Genomic DNA, 21388 nt, shown 5'->3' with positions numbered 1-21388 from the left:
GGGAGGTCTGAAAGAGCCCTGGGAGGCTGAGAGCCAGCTGTCAGTTAGAGCTTATTACAATGACACTGTCTCAGGCAGAAACTGGTACTTCTGACTCAGTCCCCTTCTCACTAGGTTCCAACCCCCTGGGGCATTTTCTCACTTCTGCCTAGAGCTATTTCCTCAAATACATCCTTCTCTCTCACCATGAAATCCACACTTACATCAAGACTGATAATAATGCTGAAACACAGCATTGTTTATGCTATTACAAATATGCCAATTTTCCCCCTTTATCCTCCTCCAAGTCAAGCCCCACACCATTGTCCATGTCCATGGGTCCTTTATATATGTTCTTTGACTAATCCCTTCATCTTCTTTCAGTTAGTCCCTCTCTTCCTCCTTCCCTCTTACAGCTGTCCATCTATTCCATGATTCTATGCCTCTGGTTCTATTTTGCTCATTAGTTTAATTTGTTCGTTCAATTCCTCTTACAAGTGAGATCATATGGTATTTGTCTTTCACTGACTGACTTATTTCATTTAGCATACTAGCCTCCAGTTCCATTCATGCTGTTGCAAAAGATAGGAATGAATTCTTTCTTACTGCTGTGTAGTATTCCATTGTGTAGATGTACCACAGTTTTTTTATCCACTCATCTACTGATGGGCACTTGGGCTATTTCCAAATCTTGTCTATTGTACATAGCACTGCTATGAACATAGGGATGCATAATTTCTTTTGAAATGGTGTTCTGGGATTCTTTGGGTATCTCTGGGTCAAAAGGCAGTTCTGTTGTTAGTTTTTTGAGGCAATTTCATACTGTTTTCCACAGTGGCTGCACCAGTCTGCATTCCCACCAACAGTGCACTAGAGTTCCCTTTTCTCCACAACCTTGCCAGTACTTGTTGTTTGTTGATTTATTGATGATAACAATTCTAACAGGTGTGAAGTGATATCTCATTGTGGTTTTAATTTGCATCTCTCTGATGGCTAGTGATATTGAGCCCTTTTTCATGTCTACAAGCCCTCTGTATGTCCTCCTTGGAGAAGCATTTGTTCAGGTCCTGTGCAATTTTTAAATTGGATTGTTTGTCTAAAGAGCTTTCTTTATATATTTTGGAGTTTAAACTCTTGTCTAGTGCATCATTGGCAAACATATTCTCCCATGCAGTCAGTTTCCTTTTCATTTTGATGATGATTACTTTAGCTGTGCAGAAGCTTTTTAATTTGATGTAGTCCCATTTATTTTTTCCTTTATTTCCCTTGCTCTAAGGGATATAGTGGCAAAAATATTGCTACATAATATATCTGACATTTTACTGTTTGTGTTTTCCTCTAGAATTTTTATGGTATCACAACTTATATTTAAATCTTTTATCTATTTTGAGTTTATTCTGGTGTGTGGTGTAAGATGGTGATCTAGTTTTATTTTATTTTTTTGTATGTACCAGCCCAGTTCTCCCAACACCATTTATTGAAGAGACTGTCATTATTCCATTGTATGCTCTTGCCTCCTTTGTCAAATATCAATTGACCATAGAGACTTGGGTTTATTTCTGGGCTTTCTATTCTGTTCCATTGATCTATGTGTCTGTTCTTATGCCAGTACCAGACTATTTTGATTACAGTGGCCTTGTAGTATAGTTTGATATCAGGTATAGTGATCTCTACTACTTTGTTCTTCTCAAGATTGCTGAAGATATCTGGGATCTTTTTTGGTTCCATATAAATTTTTGGAGTATTTTCTCTAGCTCTGTGAAATTGGTATTTTAATAGGAATTGTGTTGAATCTATAGATTGTTTTGGGTAGTATGGACATTTTAATGATATTAGTTCTTCTAATCTATGAACACGGTATTTGTTTCCATTTATTTATATCATCCTCATTTTCTTTCTTCAGTTTTCTATAGTTTTCTGAGTACAGGTCTTTTACCTCCTTGGTGAAATTTATTCCTTGGTACTTTATTTATTTATTTTTGTTGCTATAGTAAATGGGACTTATTTCTTAGTTTCTCTCTCTGATATATCATTGTTGGTGTACAAAAATGCCATTGATTTCTAAATATTGACTTTGTATCTCCCTACTTTGCCAAATTCACTTATTAGGTCAAGTAGTTTTTTGGTGAAGCCTAGAGGCTTTCTATGTACACTATCATATCATTTGTGAATAATTAGTTTTACTTCCTCCTTTCCAATTTGGATGCCTTTTATTTCTTCTTTGTCTTCTGACCACTGTGACTAGGATTTCCAGTACTGTGTTGAATAAGTGGTGAAAGCAGACACCCTTGTCTTGTTCCTTATTTTAAGAGAAATGCTTTTAGTTTTTGCCCATTGAGTATGATATTCGTCGTCGTCGTCGTCGGCAGCCGTCCGTCTCGAGAGACGATGGTGTAGCTTCTTAAGAGTCTATCTGCACCGCCGAGAATGGCTGTGCAGTCCGACTCGGGAGTGACACGGTATCTGTCTCCTCCCGTGTTGAATCGACATCTTGCGATGACGCTGAAGCTACAGAGCCTGGGCAGGGTGATATGGAGGGTCTGCTATTGCCCATGCAGCAGACCCCCCCTCTCTTCGCAGCTGAAGGGTCCAAGGGAAAGACGGAGTCAATACAGCTTGGCTTCAGGTGCGCCGCAGGAGTTGCCGGTGTTGACTACAACGTCAAACCGCCTTAGGGACTCCGGCTCCGGATTTTCTGTCGGGGTTTACTCCCTTAGCCTTTCCCCTGAAGAGGTATGCCGCAAGGCAGCGGAGGTTTTTTGGAGTCAGAGTTTTCCTTCTCTGATGTACCCTGACTGGAAGATCGAACCAGCGACACTTAGCTCGCAGGCCGACGCTCAATCCACTGAGCTAAACCAGCCAGGGCATAGTATGATATTAGCAGTAGGTTTTTCATATATGGCCTTTATTATGTTTAGGAATGCTCCCTTTATTCCCACTTTGCTGAGTGTTTTAATCATAAATGTGTGCTGGGTTTTATCAAATGCTTTTTCTATTGACATGATCATGTGATTTTTATCTTTCATTTTGTTTATGTGATGTATCACATTTATTGATTTGCAAATATTGTATCATCCTTACATCCCTGGGATAAATCCCATTTGATCACAGTGTATGATCTTTTTAATGTATTGCTGGATCTGGATTGCCAATATTCTGTTGAGGATTTTAGCATCTATGTTCATCAGAGATATTGGCCTCTAATTTTCTTTCTTTCTTGTGTCTTTACTTGGTTTTGGAATACAGGCCTCATAAAAGAGTTTGGGAGTCTTCCTCAAAACTTTAAAGTTTTTATAATACCCAATGCTGGCAAAGCTGTGTGAAAATAAGTATGTTCACATTTTCTTAGTGGGAGTGGGAATTGATGTAGCCTTTTGGGAGACAACATAGCAGTATTTATGAATATTTTAAATTCTCAGACTTATTGACCAAGCAATTCTTTTAGAAATTTATCCTATGTTTATATTAAGATAGACACACCAAAATATGTGCTATTGTGCCACTGTTTGATATAGGGAAAAACTGTAAAACAACCTAAATATTTTTCAATAGGGGAAAAGATAAACTATGATGCTTTCCTTAAACAAATACCATCAGTATTAAAAACAATGAAACAGAGCTAAGTATGCTTATCTGGGAAAGATGTTCAGAATATATGACTTAGTGAAAGAAGTTATTTGTAGTAGAAAATCTGTGCTACAATCCCCTTTGTGTATGTGTGTTTTAAGTATATACATGTATTGGTTAAGATGTGCTTTTTGTTGTTGTTGCAAGTAACCAGAAATACATTAAATATATTACATCCCATAAATGGAAGTGTAGAGGCCTATTGGGTTTAGAGTTGGCGTTAGTGTCTTAATCCAGCAGCTCAACTCTCTGTTTCTTTGATTCTCCTGGCTCAGCCTCCTCTGCTGACTCCTCAAACTGGTTTCAGCAGTTCTGAGTCTCACTTCCAAGCAAGCATGGTTCTCTTGAGAGGAACCTGCCCCCCCCACCCCGTGCTCCCCGCTCCATGCCAGGAACTTCCCCTTTCATCTCATTGGTCTGGCCTGGATCATGGCAGTAACTCAGGAGCTCATTCTCAGCAGAATCCCTGGAACAGGGAAATGACCTACTCCCATGGCTTAAAACTGGATTTCTGAACCAGTAACCAGGAAGGGAGAAGGATTTAACATATTGTCTGAGGCAAATTAAAGCTAACCCAAGGGACACAGTCAAGTCAATCCTACCTGCCATGCCCTCCCCCCGCCCACACACAAAAAACCCAAATAAAAACAGCACCAACAAACCAAAATGGCAAATGTACATGAAATGAAAGGGAATAAAGAGCTATGGGGACAGATGCAAATTATATTTTTCACATCTATACCATTTTTTTAAATAGCTGCATGTCTGACTCAGGATCACAGCAGAAATCATATGAACAGATGGCACACCCAAAAGGGTTTAATAAAGAGACTTTAATAAAAAGATTATTTACAATAGTATGGGTGAGGTTAAAAGAACAACAAAAACAAAAAAAGGATGGTGAAGCATGCACGGACTAGCCACAGCAGAAAGAGGAATGCAGAGCAGCTGCTAGTAAGGCAGAAAGGGAGTGCTCTGTGTGGGGGAATAAGTAAATGCCTCATGCCCTCCAGTCTCCTGGTGGTGCTTGTCATTATCCTGAACCAACCAGAAATCAGAGGGCAAGGGTGAGGCAATCCATGACATCAGCCTTCTAGGACTCAGAGCTAAGAGAGAAGAATAGGGAATAGGTGTTTGGGTGGAGAGGAGCCGTTAGGGCAAACAACTAGCATAATATATATGTCGTCGTCGGCACCCGTCCGTCTCGAGAGACGATGGTGTAGCTTCTTAAGAGTCTATCTGCACCGCCGAGAATGGCTGTGCAGTCCGACTCGGGAGTGACACGGTATCTGTCTCCTCCCGTGTTGAATCGACATCTTGCGATGATGCTGGAGTGTCCTCTCCAGTGGAGCTGAAGCTACAGAGCCTGGGCAGGGTGATATGGAGGGTCTGCTGTTGCCCATGCAGCAGACCCCCCCTCTCTTCGCAGCTGAAGGGTCCAAGGGAAAGACGGAGTCAATACAGCTTGGCTTCAGGTGCGCCGCAGGAGTTGCCGGTGTTGACTACAACGTCAAACCGCCTTAGGGACTCCGGCTCCGGATTTTCTGTCAGGGTTTACTCCCTTAGCCTTTCCCCTGAAGAGGTATGCCGCAAGGCAGCGGAGGTTTTTTGGAGTCAGAGTTTTCCTTCTCTGATGTACCCTGACTGGAAGATCGAACCAGCGACACTTAGCTCGCAGGCCGACGCTCAATCCACTGAGCTAAACCAGCCAGGGCCATAATATATATGACCTAATTGAAAACATTAATAGTTTTCAAAATTAAAAATGTGGGAAATCCTGTCACATGCTACAACATAGATAAACCTTGAAGACATTATGCTAAGAGAAATAAGCCAGTTATAAAGAACAAATACAGTATGCTTCTACTTATATGACATAACTAAGTAGTCAAAAAATCAAAGAAACAGAAAGTAGAATGGTAGTTGCCAGGGGGAAGCAAAGAGGGAGGAAGTGCAGAGTTATTGTTTAATAAGTATAGAGTTTCAGTTTTTCAAGGTTAAAAGAGTTCCAGAGATTGGTTGCATAACAATGTGAATATACTTAATCCTACTGAACTGTATACTTAAAAATTGTTATGATGGATTATGGCAAGCCTATGTGTGTGGAAGTATCTGAATGCTGTTTTAATTTATAGTATCCTTATGACATGTTATGTTGCATATCTTTTCATATGCTTATTTGCCAGCTTGGTATCTTATTTGGTGAGGTGTCTGTTCAAGTCTTTGCCCCTTTTTAATTGTTTTTGTTTTCTTACTGTTAAGTTTTAACAGTTCTTTGTATACTTTGGTTAACAGTCCTTTATCAGATATATATTTTATAAATATTTTCTCTAATATGTGACTTCTCTTCTCCTTCTCTTGACAATATCTTTTGGAGAATATAAGTTTTTAATTCTAATGAAGTCCAGCTTATCAATTCTGTCTTTCACTAACACCACCAATCACTGGCAAGGATGTGGAGCAAAAGGAATTCGCATTCATTGCTGGTGGAAATCAAAATGGTATAGCCTCTTTGGACAGCTTGGCACTTTTTTGCAAAACTAAATATACACTTACCATATAATCCAGCAGTCACATTCCTTGATTTTACTCAAATGAGTTGAAAACTTATGTTCACAGAAAAAAAACTACACGCAGTTGATTAGAACACCTTTGATTATAGCAACCAATATGTCCCTTACTAGGTGAATGAATAAATAAACTGTGTACAACCAGACAATGGAACATTATTCGGCACTGAAAAGAAATGAGTTATGAGGCCATGAAAAGACATGGAGGAAACTTACATGCATATTACTAAGTGAAATAAGTTAATCTGAAAAGGCTGCAAACTGTATGATTCTTACTATATAACATTTTGGAAAAGGTAAAAAGCTATGGAGAGAGTAAACAAAAGAACTCAGTGGTTTCCAGGGGTTAGGAGAAAGAGAGGGATAAATAGGTAGGGCAGTGAAAATACTTGGTATGATACTATAATGGTAAGTACATGTCACTGTTTATTTTTTTAAACCCATAGAATGTACAACACCAAGAGCGAACCCTAATGTAAACTATGGACTCTGGGTGATAATGATGTGTCAATGTAGGTTCATTCATTGCAACAAATGTACTAGTCTTCGAGAGTGGAGGAGACAATGCATATGTGAAGGCAGTGGGTAAGCAGGAAGTCTCTGTATCTTCCATTCATTTTGCTGTGAAATGATAATGCTCATAAAGAAAAATAAAGTCTATTAAAACAATGATTATGATGTTAAATTTTGTTGTTTTTCGACCACAATAAATGAATGTGGAAGTCTTCCTTAATCCCGGCCCAATCCCATTCACCAGCAACAAAGACCATTGTGTCTATATTTTTAACCAAGTTTCAAACTTCAGTCTTCTTTTCCAAAAGTGATGATTTAAAGGTATATACTGGCTGTTTCCGTGTCCGTACAGACGCCGGGGAGCAAACACTATGGAGAAGACTGGTGGCAGCCGAAAGAAAGGCCTGAAACGCAAAGGTGCTACCCAAGAACCTCAAGAGGCGGCAGTTGTTGAGGATGGGGCGACGGAAGGCGAAGTCCAACCCCAAAAAGTGTCTGCCTTTCCTCCAGGCTTCAGCATTTCGGAGGTCAAGAACAAACAGCGGCGACACTTAATGTTCACGCGGTGGAAACAGCAGCAGCAAAAGGAAAAGTTGGCAGCTAAGAAAAAACTTAAAAAAGAGAGAGAGGCTCTTGGTGATAAGGCTCCACCAAAACCTATACCCAAGACCACTGACAACCAGCAAGTATATGATGAAACCACAGTAGACCCCACTGATGAAGAGGTTGCTTATGATGAAGCTGCAGATGAATTTGCTTCTTACTTCAACAGACAGACTTCTCCCAAGATTCTCATTACAACATCAGATAGACCTCATGGGAGAACAGTACGACTCTGTGAACAGCTCTCAACGGTTATACCAAACTCCCATGTTTATTACAGAAGAGGACTGGCTCTGAAAAAAATTATTCCACAGTGCATCTTAAGAGATTTCACGGATCTGATCATTATTAATGAAGATCGTAAAACACCAAATGGATTAATTCTGAGTCACTTGCCAAATGGACCAACTGCTCATTTTAAAGTAAGCAGTGTTCGTCTGCGTAAAGAAATTAAGAGAGGAGGCAAGGACCCCACAGAACACTTACCGGGAATAATTCTGAATAATTTTACAACATGCCTGGGTCATTCTATTGGACAGATGTTTGCATCTCTCTTTCCCCATAATCCTCAGTTTATTGAAAGGCAGGTTGCCACATTCCACAATCAGCGGGATTATATCTTCTTCAGATTTCATAGATACATATTCAAGAGTGAAAAGAAAGTGGGAATTCAGGAACTAGGACAATGTTTTACCTTAAAATTAAGATCTCTTCAGAAAGGAACTTTATTATTATTATTATTATTATCATTATTATTATTATTGGTTTTTCAATTACAGTTGTCTCATTTTCCCTCCTTGCTCCCCCCCACCCAGCCCACTCCTTCTCCCACAATCATATCCCTCCCGTTGTCCATGTTCATGAGTCATTTATACATGTTAGAAAGGAACTTTTGATTCTAAATATGGAGAATATGAATGGGTCCATAAGCCCCGGGAAATGAATACAAGTAGAAGAAAATTCCATTTATAAAGTACTAAAGGAGTTGTATTGAATTGTGCTGAGCAGATCTATCTTGAGTTTATGAGAGCAGATGTTTCAAAAAGGCATTTACAGAAGACAGCTTTCGTATCTGGACAAATTACCTAGTGCCATGAATTACCACTCACTCTCTCTGTAAGAAATGCAAATAAAAGTAATTTTGGTAAGAGTTTTAAAAAAATAAAGGTATATACTGTGCTCAGAGAGAGGTACCAACAATAGAAATGCAAAATTTGATAGTTACCAGCATGGGCATAATTCTTCCATCATGGGAATGGATAAAATCTCCAGGGACAGTATGCAAAGAAAGCAGGAGATTCTGAAAAGGAACCCAGAAACCCACATTAAAGAGGCAGAGAGAGAAGGGTCAGCCAAGGAGAATGAAGAAAACAAGAAAGCAATATGAAGGCAGGAACCAAAGACGGAAAGCATTTTAAGAATAAATATATAAGTCAAAACCACAACAAGATACCAAATGACACTTGTTAAGATGGCTATTATTTTAAAAAAGAAGAAGAAGAGCAAGTGTTGGCAAGAATATAGAGAAGTGCATTGCTGGGGAAGTAGAATGTCCCAGCCACTGTGGAAAACAGTTTGGCAATTTCTCAGTAAGTTAAACATAGAAATACCATATGATCCAGCAATTTTACTCCTAGGTATATGAATATACTCAAAAGAATTGAAATCAGGACTCAAAAAGGTATTTGTCTACCAATGTTTATACAGTACTTTCATAGTAACCAAAAAGTGGATGTCCATTGTGTATGATAGATAAACAAATTGTGATATATACATACAGTGGAATATTATTTGGTCTTAGAAAGGAACAAAGTTCTGATACATGCTATGGCATTGATAACTCTTGAAGCTATTATACTAATTGAGATAAGCCAGATACAAAAGGGCAAATGTCTGATTCCACTTATATAAGGTACCTAGAATAGACAAATTTATAGAGACAGAAAGTACAATAGAAGTTACTAGGATGGAGGTGGGGAGAGAATGGAGTTATTGTTTCAGGCATATAGAGTTTCAGTTTGGGATGATGGAAAAATTCTGAAAATGAATGGTGGTGATGGTTGTACAACAATGTGAATGTACTTAATGCCACAGAACCATATACTTAAAATGGTTAAAATGGTAAATTTTATGTCATATGTATTTTACCACAATAAAAAAGAATAAATGCATAAAATAAGCCAGACACAAAAGAGTATACACTATGAGTCCATTTATACAAAGTTCAAGAACAGGCAAACCTAATTGGAGGTGGGGTTAGAGTCAAAGCAGCAGTTACCTTAACATATGTGTTTAGGAAGGAAATTGGAGGCAAAGAAAAACACAGTGTAAATTTCAATGAGTTTGGAAGGGGGACAAATAAGGTAATGATAGCTAGAAAAGCCTAGAATGAAGCTTTTTAAAAAAAGGAAAGTCGAATGTATTTTTGGTTTGAGGAACAGATGGAAAGGGAAGGATGAGTACACAAGACAGGGAAGAAACAGATGACATCCGGAGGTGTGAGGGGAGAGGATGAAGAAAGGAGGGAGGGAGGGGCAAGGGTTATCCTTGGAAAGGCACTGGACACCTCTTCCACTGTGAGTAGGACACTGAGAGTGAGGATAGTAAGAATCAGCTAAGTGAGGACATCAAAAAGAAGCAGATGAAAGCATTAAGAGTTATATAATCTTTAATGCATGATACTTGACTGGTTTCCCTCAGCTGTTCATTATCACTCATATCGCTGCAAAATCTGACTGATCTAGTCAAGTTCTCTAAAACTGAGCTATTACTAACCACCAATTTTAAAAACAATAATGTTGAAGTTTCCCTGGTTTGAACATATAGGCCTTTGATTAAAGACCTGTAAGGTTTATTCAAGGCACAACATTTTATTTTACTATGATTGTGAATTTTATAATAAACCAGTTGACAAATACATGTATTTTTACTGTAATTTCCTCTGTCTTGAATTAATAAATGCAGCTGAGAAATAGGCACAGTTATACCAAAATTGTGTTGTAAGTAGAGAGTTACCTACATTCCTCACACACACAAAAAACTTTTTTTAAAAAATTGAGAACTTCTTCTCATTCCACAAAAAAAAAAAAAAAAAAAAAATCCTGTTTTCAGACTTAGATGGTTAAGTTAAATATATTCATATGCACCTGAAGTAACAAAATTTTGTTAGTAGGAGGGGAATAATTAGAACAAGTTTCTCTGTCTATTCAGAAGACTGAAGATGTCCTTATACTGTAGCAGCCAGTGATAAGATTCTAGGACAGCTCTAGAATGTGTTGGCCTTTTGAAGTGCAGGCAATATTGCAGCAGGGGCTTAGCTAGAAAACTACTTCATAAAAAGTGTTCAGAAAAGCCCATTTCAAAAGGCACACACAGACAATTCAAAAGACAAAATTAAAAGTGGCTCATGCATGGAGAGAAATGGAAAACTTCATTAATATTCAAAGAGTGAAAATTAAAATGACACCTAGATGCCATTTTATCTTATCAAATTTAACAAAATTAGTAAAACTCATACTTAAAGGTAAAGTATGGTGAGAAATCTCATGGACTGCTTGTGAGAGTATAAACTGGCTTATTTTTTTTTAAAAAGACAATCAATTGCCTTAACAATTGATTCAAATGGTAATGCATTTTGAATCAATAATTATAGTGCTATGATATCATTCTTTAAAGAATTTAGAAAAGTGGATAAAAACTTCTTCACACAAAGATTGCAGTGCTAATTATGGTGGAAAAAAATCAGAAACATCTGCACATCTGAAAATGAGGATTTCAATGATAAGAGATCCACATGATATATATTTTATAGGTATTTAAAATGTTTATGGATAATTTTCAATGATGTGGGAAAATGAACATGGTAAGTGATGAGGTATTATTCTACTGTGTTAAAATATGTGATTGCATAAAAAAAGACTAAAAATTTTAAGACATAAAATTGTCATCTCTAAGCAGCAAGGTTCTAAGTGATTTTTTTCTTCTTTACATTGCTCTCTATTTTTTCACAATGGATGGGCATTATTTTAAAAAATGTGAACATAAAGGCACTTTTTGATAAAGGGAAAAATTATTTTTGATCATTTTTGGTAATCATTACAAGTTTGTACTCCAGTAAAATAAATCAAGACATCCAGCTACAGTCAACAACATTCATTCAACAATATGTATTAAGCATCTACTGCGCATCCAGCCATGATATGTACTGAGGATACAAGGAAGAAGAAGACATCCAGACACAGGCCAGTCCCCACTGAGCTCACAGTCTAGTGGAAGGTACACCACATTAGTTTTCTAGGGCTATAACAAAGTACCACAGACGAAGTGGCTGAAAAGAACAGAGATTAATATTCTCACAGTTTTGGAGGTTAGAAGTCCGAGATCCAGATGTCAGCATGGCTGGTTTCTTCCAGGTTATCTCTCCTTGGCTTGTAGATAGCCACCTTCTCCCTGTGTCTCTACATCATCAAACTGTGTGTGTCTGTCCAAATTTCCTCTTTTTATAAGAACACCAGTTATATTGGATTAAGAACATCCTCATAACCTCATTTCAATTGAGTTATCCTTTTAAAGATCTTATCTCTAACACAATCACTTTCTGAGGAGTTGAATGTGCTGAGGTTAGAAAGTTGTCATATGAATTTGGCTGAAACACAATTCAGCCTATAACATGTAACAAGTAAACAAGCAATTGTACCAGGGCCGGAAAAGCTGTGCTCAAACACTAAACATTGTCACTGCACTCTAAGCACTACTTACTTATTGTTCCTAGGGAACTGTAGTTTTTACTGTGCTACAACACTTGCTGTTGTTAGTCTTCTTTTTCAGTGTGTTTGTATGTTTTTAGATTGTTTATTTAACAGGTTAACAGGAAACTAACACATTTTCATCAGTTATGATGAAATGCAACTGACATTTTAAATTTACCTTCACTTCTGACTGTCAGAAAATGAATATTTATTCTTTCATGCCTGATATTATAGTTACTCATTATCTTTCAGGGAACATATTGGGTTGTGAATTGACACCTGCTGAGTTCCCAGATGAGCATGTATCTTGATTATGAAGGTTTTAGGCTTCTAGAGCTGTAAATAAACAGTGGTCTGTCTGAGGAACTAACTCTAGTTAATAACTTCTATGTGGTTTTATTTTCAATCATTTTCAAAATTCAGAAGAATACTTTTTATGATACCATCTATGGAAATTACCTCATTCAGAATCCACTTCCTATAAACATATATTTTTAATATATTTTATTGATTATGTTATGAGAGTTGTCCCAATTTATCTCCCTTTGCCCCTTCTACCTGGTACTCCCTTTCCTTTCATCAAACTCCCCCCTTAGTTTATATCCATGGGTCATGCATGTAAGTTCTTTGGCTTCTCCATTTCCTATACTGTTCTAACATCCCCCTATTTTGTACCTACCAGTTATGTTTCTTAATTCCTGCACCTTTTCCTCCCATTTCCCCCCTTCCCTCTCCCAGCAAATAACTCTCCAAGTGATCTCCATATCTATGATACTGTTCCTGTTCTGGTTATTCGCTTAGTTTGTTTTTTAGAATCAGTGGTTAATAGTTGTGAATTTGTTGCCATTTTAATGTTCATAGTTTTGGTCTCCTTCTTTTTCTTAGATAAGTCCCTTTAACATTTCCTATAATAATGGCTTGGTGGTGATGAACTACTACTTTAGCTTTACCTTGTCTGGGAAGCACTTTTTCTGCCCTTCCACTCTAAATGATAACTTTGCTGGATAGAGTAATCTTGGTTGTAAGTCCTTGTTTTTCATCACCTTGAATACTTCTTGCCAGTCTCTTCTTGCCTGCAAAGTTTCTTTTGAGAAATCGGCTGACAATCTTATAAGCACTCCTTTGTAGATAACTCTCTGCTTTTCTCTTGCTGCTTTTAAGATTCTCTCTATCTTTAACCTTTGACGTTTTAATTATGATGTGTCTTGGTGTGGTCCTCTTCGGGTATAGCTTGTTTGCGACTCTCTGTGCTTCCTGGACTTGTGTGTCTATTTCCTTCACCAAATTTGGGGAGTTTTTATTCATTATTTTCTCATATAAGTTTTCAATTTCTTGTCCTTTCTCTTCTCCTTCTGGCATCCCTATGATTCAGATGGTATATTTGGAGATGTCCTGGAGGTTTCTTATATTATCCTTGTTTTATTGAATTCTTTTTCCTTCTTGCTGTTCTGGTTGAATGCTTATTTCTTCCTTATGTTCCAAATCATTTATTTGAATCCTGGCTTCCTTCCCTTCACTGTTGGTTCCCTGTATGTATATATATTTTATTTCACTTAGGGTAACTTTCATTTCTTCCTGGATCTTTTTTATGCTGTTGCTGTACTCAATGAGTTCTTTGAACATCCTGATCACCAGTTTTTAAACTCTGCATCTGATAGGTTGGCTATCTCCATTTCATTTAGTTCTTTTTCTTGTGTTTTGTTCTGTTTTTTCATTTGGGTCATGTTTCTTTGTCTCCTCATTTTGGCAACTTCCCTGTGTTCATTTCTGTGTATTAGGTAGAGCTGCTATGACTCCCTGTCTTAGTACCATGGTCTATTGTAGAAAAAGTACCTGTAAATTGTGTGGGTTAGAGCCTTAGGTAATCGCTAAGGTGGGGCAACCTGCTTCACTGCTTTGTGGCTCTGTGTCGGGGAATGGCTCAGGGAAGGGACAATGCTGCTCCTTGACTTCTAGAGGTTTGCCTGGCACCGGCCCTATTTCCAGTCATGTCACTGACTCCTTGTATGTGTCTGGTGCCCTTCCAGTTGTTGCCCTGGTGTTGAATCCCAGAGAAAGTGGATCTATGTACATTCTACGTCCATGCCAACCCTTTAAGTGGAATATTCTGAAAACCCAACAGTTTCTTCTGCCACCCCAAGCCCCACTGTTTTTTACACCTAGAAGATATGGAGATTTATCTTCCTGGTGCTGGAACCCTGGGCTGTGCAGTTTTGCCTGGAGCTCGGATTGCTTGCTCCCAAAGTATCCCTCCTGAAATTTATCCATCACACATGAATGTAGGACTAGCCATTCTGCTGCCACCATCTCTCTGCCTGTCTCTGTGTTTCTGTCCCTCCTACTCATCAGTGTGAATGTGGTTTTTAAAAATCTTTGGTTGTCGGACTTCCACACAGCTTGATTTTCTGAAACTTCTTGGTGTTATTCTTTTGAGGTCTAGTTGTAATTCTTTCTGTGGTTGTGCAAGGAGATGAAGCATGTTTACCTATGCCTCCACCTTCATCCAATTTTTGCAATTCTTCAATGTTTGCCAAGAGTAGTTCTTTTGCACTCCTAGCATCAGCTCCTGGGTACACCTCTAAACATATACAATATATATATTTTTGGTCTCAAATCCTTCATGTGGCAGGCTATAAGTAAATTCATTTTAAATTAATTAAAATAAAAGATTACTGTTTAAAGACTTCACTTATTTATTTCGAGAGAGAGGGGAAGGGAGGGAAAAAGAGGAGGAGAAAAGCATCAATGCTAGAAAGAAACTCCGATTAGCTGCCTCTTGCATGCCCACAACAAGGAACCTGGCCCAAAACCTAGGCTGTGTCCTGACCAGGCATCTAACTGGTGACCTTTCACTTTAGGGTACTACACTAAACCAACTGAGTCACACCAGTCAGGGCTAAAACAGATTCTTGAGGCTGGATAGATCACAGTTGGAAAATGCTTGCTATGTTGTAGTCATACAAGTATATGCAACAAATTGCCCCTCTATTCCAAGAACAGACATAATTTTATGTAGTCCATTGCAAAGCAGTAGAAAGACAGGGCAGCAGTGGTTCAGGGCCTGAGCTCTGGCAGCAGGAGCATTACTTTCCACCTCCTGCAGGATCATGAAGATGAAATAAGTGAACCTTTAGAGATCCCTTAGTATCATGCCTGGGGCACAGTGACATGTACATGTGAGAGCTGTTATTGTTAGACTTTGCCAAGAAGACTTTCCATTTTGACTCCTTTCCCACACTATGTTCAAACTTAGCTCTTGTCAGTTACTAAATATCTAGTTCAGAGTCCAGAGTCAGTGCTCTATGACAAGTTGGAGCTCTTCTGTTTGACCATATTTTCATAAAAGAAATACCTGACCTATTTGAAGTTCAGCTTTTGGCTAGCTGGATCCACACAATTGTAGTGGTTCCCCTTTTTATGACTAGCAAAGTTAAATTCATACAATTTGGAAGTATATTTTTAGTTGTCCTTTTGTGAACTTATAGAAATTTCTCATTCTCCTGATTCCCTCCATGTCATCTGTGAATAGTCACCTGTTGTATAGTCACTCTCACTGCTTGCTCCTTCTTAAAGTTCTCATGTGAGGCTTCTGGGACTCTGTTCCAATATCCAGGGCTTTGTTGTGGCTCTTTCCAGTTCACAATATCCTTTTTCCTCTTGGTCAACATTATCCCTCCTTTATCTCCAAATTGGACCCCAAATCTCTGGGACCTTATTTTTTTTATTCTTCTGCCTGGTCCCTGATTATTACCCATATATCTTTTACATTATGTTAATTTGTCTGTATAAATTATTTCTTTAAAATGTTTCTTATTTGTACCTCTTTTCTCTGCTAGATTGTAACAATAAAGCACATGAACATGAATTCTTTTGTACCTTATCCTACTATATGCACTAAATAGTGCTTATTGCTTACTTTGTTTTTTATCACTTTTTCCCTCTGAATCTCCTAATCTTCCCAACCTTGTGACCCAGACTTTCTAGCTGGTCTCCTTGTAGCTAATAATGTACACCATATATCTTTTTGTATCTCATATCCTTAATATCTTTTGATACCTATTTTACTTTTCTCTGTTGCCCAATCTATTTATATGTCATACCAGTGAAATAAAAAAGTTGAAATGTTTCTCAGAGAATACAAAGAGAAAAAATAGTGCTGCACTCCAGGTAGAACTGAGCCTTCTTTGTGGCCTGACTGTATTTTATCACACTTTCTTCATGTATCTTTCATTACTTTCTTTCTTTATTGGATTGTAAGACCATATCCTATAGTTTTATTAATCTCTAGCACTTGGCACATTACCTGGAACATAGTAAGTGCTTAATAAATGTTTACTGAAGAAATGAAAGATTGAGCAAAGAGATTTACCTATGAAAATAATAATACTTACAATACCTCTTTTGTTTTCCAAAATGCTACTTTAGACCAGGGCTTTTCAACCAATGTGTTGCAAAAAGCACACTGGTGTGCCACAAGAATTTTTAAAATATACAATACCTCACTATTTAGGCAGAACACTGACCTCTTTTTTCTTAGGTTGTCAAATAAAAAAAGTGACAATTGCCAACACAACAATAGCCATCTGCTGTGAATAAATCAAAATTATACCTATTTATTTTATTTCATTTATTTGTTTTTAGAGAGAAGGAAAGGGAGGGAGAAAGAGAGGAAGAGGAACATTAATGTGTTGTTGCCTCTAGTACACCCCCAACTGGGGACCTGGCCCACAACTCAGGCATGTGCCCTGACTGGGAATCAAGCCAGCGACCCTTCGGTTTGCAGTCTGGTTCACAGTCCGGTGCTCAATCCACCAAGCCATATCAGCCAGGGCTATATCTATTTCTTAATAGCTAAGATTTATTAAACCACTTTTTGTATCTGTGACCAGCACTGTGCTGACTTACATTAGCATACTTTCTTCTCTACTTAATTTTTTATTCTTTATTCTATTACAGTTGTCCCATTTTTTTTCCTTTTGTCACCTTCCACCCAACTCACAGTCAATCCCCTCTCCATTGTCCATGTCCATGAGTCATGTTCTTTGACTAATCCCTTCCCTTTCCTTCCACCATTCCTCCTCCCTACTCGCCTCCCATAGTTATAAGTCTGTTCCATGTTTCCCTGTCTCTGGTTTTACTTTTTTTCTTAGTTTATTTTGTTCATTAGGTTCCAGTTATAAGTGAGGTCATGTGGTATTTGGCTTTTGCCAACTGGCTTATTTCATCTCCAGTTCCCTCCATGTTGCTGAAAAAGGTAGGACTTTCTTCTTTCCTTCTACTGCATAGTATTCCATTGTGTAAATGTACCAGTTTTTTAATCCATTCATCTGCTGATGGGCACTTAGGCTGCTTCCAGCATTTGACTATAGAAAGTAGCAATGCTATGAACATTGGGGTGCAGAGGTTCTTTTGAATTGGTGTTTCAGGATTCTTAGGGTATATTCCCAACAGTGGAATTGCTGAGTCATAAGACAGTTCCGTTTTTAATTTTTTGAGGAAATTCCATACCATTTTCCACAGTGGCTACACCAGTCTGCATTCCCACCAACAGTGCACTAGGGTTCCCTTTTCTCCTCTACTTCTTCAGCACTTGTTGTTTGTTGATTTATTAATGATAGCCATTCTGACCAGCGTGAGGTGGTATTTCATTGTGGTTTTAATTTACCTCTCTCTGATGGCTAGTGATGTTGAGCATTTTTTCATTTGCCTATGGGCCATCTGTATGTCCTCCATAGAGAAATTTCTATTCAGGTCCTTTGCCCATTTTTAATTGGATTATTTGCCTTCCTAGTATTGAGTCATATAAGTTCTTTATAGATTATGGTGATTAAATCCTTGTCAGTGTATCATTATATCAATTTTTTTTGTCAGATCAGCAAAATATACATATTTTGGTGTGCCACAGAATTTTAGTAATTAGTTTATGTGTGCCATGAGATGAAAAAGGTTGATAATTATTACTTTAGACTATTGCTTTAAGGTTTGGGCCCTGGAGCCAGGCTGGTGTGATTAATATCACAAATCTATCACTTAGTACTGGTCATGGAGATCAAACTATTTCTCTGAAACTAGTTTCCTCATATATAAAATCTTATAGGTTTGCTAGGATTTTAATACTTAGACTAGTATTCAGTATATAGTAAACACTCAAGAAATTTTGCAATTATTATAATTAAATAATATTAAAATATATTGATATTTACTTATATAAGGAATCAAGGAAAATAGTTGTCACCATCGGCATTTATTGAGTACTTAGGATTTAAGTCTTTGATCCATTTTGAAGTTATTTTTGTATGTGATGTAAGAAGATGGTCTAGTTTTATTTTTCTGCACATATCTATCAGATTTTCCCATCACCACTTATTGAATAAACTATCTTTACCTCATTGTAAGTGCTTGCTTCCTCTCCCTTCACCTTCATTTAACCAGTCCCTACCTCCCTCCAACCCTCTTATAGCTGTCAACCTGGTCCATGTTTCTATGCCCCTTGTTCTATTTTGCTCATTAGTTTGTGTTTATTAGAGTCCACTTATAAGTGTGATCATATGTTATGGTTAACTAATATTTGACAAAGAAGGCAAGAGCATGCAATGGAGTAAAGGCAGTATCTTCAATAAATGGTATTGGGAGACCTGGACAGGGACATGAAAAAAATGAAACTAGGCCACCATCTTACACCATACACCAGAATAAACTCAAAGTGGATAAAAGACTTAAATATAAGTTGCAATGCTATATAAATTCCTGGGAGAAAACATAAGCAGTAAAATTTCAGCTATCTTGCATAGCATTATGTTTGCCAATATATCTCCTAGGGCAAGGACAACAAAAGAAAAATAAACAAATGGGACTACATCAAATTAAAATACTTCTGCACAGCTAAAGAAACCATCATCAAAATGAAAAGGGAACCCACTCTAATCTCCAGAACATCTTTTTTTAAAAAGATTTTATTTATTTCGTTTTAGAGAGGGAACAGGAGGGAGAGAAACATGATGTGCGAGAGAAACATGGATCAGTTGCCTCTCACATGCCCCTAACTGGAGATGTGACCTGCAACCCAGGTATATGCCCTGACCAGGAATCCAGCTGGCAACCCTTATGGTTTGCAGGCCAGCACTTAATCCACTGAGCCACATGGACCAGGATTCTCCAAAACATCTTAATAATTTTTAAGTGTATAGATCAGTGGCATTAAGAAATTCACATTGTCCTGCGACCATCACCACCATCCACCACCAGAACTCTTCAGTTTTCCAAAACTGAAACGCTGTAACCATTAAATATGGTTACATTCTCCCCATTCTCTTCTGACTCTAGCCCTTGGCAACCATCATTCTACTCCTGTCTCTATGAATTTGACTACTCCAGGTATCTCATTATATATGTGGAATAATAGAGTATTTGTCTTTTGTGTCTGGCTTATTTAGTTTGGGATAATGTCTTCAAAGTTCATCCATGTCATAGCATGTGTCAGAATTCATTCTTTTTAAGGCTGAATATACAATTTTTTAATTTAATGGTTGCAAAACATTCCGTTTCTATTGTGTGTTTGTGTGTTTCCCCTTCTTTAGTAACTCTAACTAATGAAAGTTGAGCTCTGTCTTTAAATGTACCCAGATTTTTTGAAACCTGAACAAATAGAATATTGGGAAAAAAACACGCCTAGTATCCAGGAAGTCTCATTAAAAACATATATTTTTGCTTTTATCAGAAATACATATATTTTAAGACATATATAAGATTTTGTTTTAGAAACAAAGGACCGTTGTTCAAATGTGTGGCTTTGTTTTTGTTTTAGGACAATGATTATCACATCACCTTGGTCAATATATTCACTGACCATAAAAGGAGAAAAATGTGTATATCCTTGATAATATTCAGAATGAGTTGGCAAGTGATCTCTGAACTCTGGGATTCACTGAAAGGTGAAATGGAAGATGTTTTCTTTAACCTGCCAAGACTTGAGTTTAAGCCCTTAAAACTGTTTCTTTTCCAATAATTGCTAAGATTATTTAATTGCAAAACTGGATAAGGAAGCTTCTGGCATGTATTTTATTTCAGACAGCAAGCTATTAAAACAGCAAGAAAAACATCAGGGAAATAAAGGGCAAAATTACATATAACAATCTTGGTATTTTTAAATTATATTTTTCAGTATAAATGGGGTCTCTGATAAGATGCCTAGGAAATTCTTGGGATGTTTACTTTCTCTTTTTCTTATAGAAATCTAACTATAAATTGAATTTTATTTTATTACTCCAGGTGGTAGAAACATTTTTGCATTTATTATTTATACCCTGCCTACTACAAAAATTATTTGAGGCAATTAAGAGAATATTAAAGAATGTAATTTGAGAAATCTAAATATAAGTTCTCCAGTTTGTCTTATATTATTCAAGCACTGACTTTTACCTGAAAAGATTAACGGAAACTTTCATGAAGAACATTAACTGATGACCTGAAGACTTTGGAAATAGTTCAGCAGTTTCTTGCTTGGTGTGGCTGTTTCTTGTCTACCTAGGATTGGTCAATTCAGCCCTCTCTTGTAGTTAAGATATTCTTGGCCTGTAAAAACAGTAACCATATGTTCTAGATTTTCTGGGACAGCCCTAATTAAAAGTATTCATTCCTGTTGTTAGACTATGTGTCCTTATATTTTTATGAAAAATGTGGTCAGCTGTCTCATAATTTTGGATATTTCTCTAATGGACCTGTTGTTTAAGGTATACGGAGGCCTCTGTGTCTGTATTGGGCTAGCTGTCCTACTGATTCTGTGAACATCAACTAATGTCTTTGCATCTTTGTGGAGCCCAACCTGCCCCTCCAAGCATCTCAGAAACTTTCCTTGTTCAGTCTCCTACTCAACCTACAGATTGTTACAATCTACCTAGAATTTTATTGTACGTGGTCTCATATAATTTTTGTTATTATGTTTGAGTTAGACTCATCTCCTCACTTAAATTGAACAGTCTGGAGGAAAGGAAGATCACCTGAATTTCTTCAATAACCTATAACTTCCACAGTGCCTCATTCAGTGCTGGCCATACAAAAAAAGAAAAAGGAGAGAGAGAGAGAAAGAAGAAGAAAAGAAGAGACTAATTGAATTGTTTTGTCATTTAGAACAAAAGCCCCTTTGAAAAAGTTCCTACCTGAACCCTGAAATGAATATGTTAAACCCACACTACATTCTTTTCAGAATTCAAATGTAGGTTTTTAGTACCATATTTCTATTCTAAGGCATTTGATAATAAATATTTATGCATATTTAGGAAAGGAAGTAGAAACTCAGGCCTTTGTTTCTCATATGTGCTAAGTGCGAAGTAAGTTTTATGACTTTATTAT

The 21388-nt window shown here is 37.4% G+C and overlaps 1 pseudogene; it reads left to right on the top strand.

The window, feature by feature from the left end:
* The first annotated feature begins 7060 nt into the window (after positions 1–7060).
* LOC149996158 (ribosome production factor 1 pseudogene) overlaps positions 7061–21388 on the top strand; it is a 33764-nt pseudogene continuing 19436 nt past the window's right edge.

The sequence above is a fragment of the Furipterus horrens genome, unplaced genomic scaffold (assembly GCF_987537825.1).
Source record: "Furipterus horrens unplaced genomic scaffold, mFurHor1.1.pri manual_scaffold_12, whole genome shotgun sequence".
In the NCBI taxonomy this organism is placed as follows: domain Eukaryota; kingdom Metazoa; phylum Chordata; class Mammalia; order Chiroptera; family Furipteridae; genus Furipterus; species Furipterus horrens.
This window is presented reverse-complemented; position numbering and strand designations above follow the sequence as displayed.